At 44.1% G+C, this 1,842-nt stretch overlaps 1 non-coding gene across 1 annotated transcript; it reads right to left on the bottom strand.

Annotated features, from left to right (window-relative positions):
- Positions 1–404: 404 nt before the first annotated feature.
- Positions 405–593, bottom strand: LOC130046029 (U2 spliceosomal RNA). The gene has a single exon (XR_008795644.1). It is a non-coding gene; the product is annotated as a U2 spliceosomal RNA (small nuclear RNA).
- Positions 594–1,842: the final 1,249 nt, after the last annotated feature.

Here is a 1,842-nt window from a genome sequence, read left to right on the forward strand (position 1 = left end):
GGGATGGGGCTGGAATGATAGCACAGTGGGTAGAGCATTTGCCTTGCACATGGCCAACCCAGGTTCAATCCCCAATATCCCATATAGTCCCCCAAGCACTGCCAGGAGTAATTCCTGAGTGCATGGTCCAGTAATAACCCCTGTACAATGCCCAGCATGACCCAAAAAGCATAAATAAATAAATAAATAAATAAATAAAGTACAAGGGGTACAGATCTTCTTGGCTCAGTGTCTGCAGATAAAAACACCAGCACATATATAAAAGACACATTCCACTGGTGCTGGAACCAAAATGAAGCAGAAGACATAGAACAAAAGTGGAAGAAAAAAAAAGGACAGTAGTCATATGCAGGCAGAAGTGAGGAAAGGTCTGTCTTTGAAAGCCAGAAGTATGACGCTGGTGGTACTAGAATTCCCTAGAGGTACTGGAATGTCAGGTCGATGGATGTGTGGAGTGGACAGAGCAAGCTCCTATTCCAACTCCCTGCTCCAAAAATCCATCTAATATATTGTCCTCAGATCGAGGATGTATCAGACATTAAACTGATAAGAACAGACTGCACTGGATCTTAGTCAAAAGGCTGAGAAGCAGTCAGTTATAGTCTAATAGGAAGAGATAAACTCTACGCACAAATTTTAGGCGTTGTTAAGTATATGAGTTGCGCCATCTTGGCACATTGCTCTTTGTTCTTCCTTGAGGAAGTCCTGGCCTCCCTCAGAGGACCCAGGTGGGCTCTCCCTGTGTTGGCATGAGTTTTGGGGACAAGGCACCCTGTACCTTCGCTAGTTCTCGTTGACCTTTTTCCTTCCCATGTTCCCTGATCTTCTGTCCATTTCTCCCTGATGGAATGGCACAGGGCAGACATAAAATAAATACACATTGACCAATGTGTTCTGTGCCTGGCAACACAAGGAACATGTAGGCTTTACATGTATGAACTTGTATGAAATGTTTGAGGTTGGTAGCTGACCACCTACATTTGATGACAGAGGGTGGAGACAGGAAGGAGAGAAGGAAGCAGAATTTGAACCACAGCTGACTGTCTCCCTGGCATTCTTAATGAGTCAACTGCAGTGGCACGTAAATCAGTTTCAATAGATAGGCTGTCTTGCTGTTTCTTTTTAAAAAGTTGGGAATCTTGCTTTTGTGATAAATATTCCCAGGATCATTGATTTTTTTTCACTCGCTGCATCTTGAATATTTCTGATAAACAAGTAAATGACTTAGCATATATGACTAACACCTGTTCTCTTCTAGGGAACTCTCTAGGCATCGGGGCTCTGGTGATTAGGACAAACTCTTCCTCTGGTGATTGGAGAGGTGATAATGGAAACAGCTGAGCACAGTAGACCGCAGACAGGATGCTATGAAATGCAGTACTGATATTAATAACACAGTGCTAGCAGTAAATAACAATGGCAGGGTGCAACTTGGTCAGTGGCTGTGCAGGTGTTATTTTGAAAGACTCCTAAGAATCATGAGATGCTGGGCTAGAGTGATAGTACAGTGAGGAGGGCTCTTCCCTTGTACGTGGCCAACTCGGTTCAATCAGCATCCCAGAGGGTCTCCCCCAAACCCCTCCAGGAGTGATCCCTGAGTGCAGAGCCAGGAGTACTTGAGCAACACCGGGTGTGGCCCCAAAACAAAGAAACTAAAGAGAATCATGAAACTTTTCCAGATGAGAAGACAAAGGCTTGGAGGTCAATGCATGGACTGTTAAATAGACAGAATGCAGGACCCTGGCTTATGTTTAAACTCCAGAGAAGCGTGTCTCTGAAATACTTAGGCCAACCAAACAAGTCATTATTTATCTGATATGCAAATGTAACCATGTGCTCTGC

The sequence above is a fragment of the Sorex fumeus genome, unplaced genomic scaffold (genome assembly GCF_029834395.1).
Source record: "Sorex fumeus unplaced genomic scaffold, SorFum_2.1 ptg000130l, whole genome shotgun sequence".
Classification (NCBI taxonomy): domain Eukaryota; kingdom Metazoa; phylum Chordata; class Mammalia; order Eulipotyphla; family Soricidae; genus Sorex; species Sorex fumeus.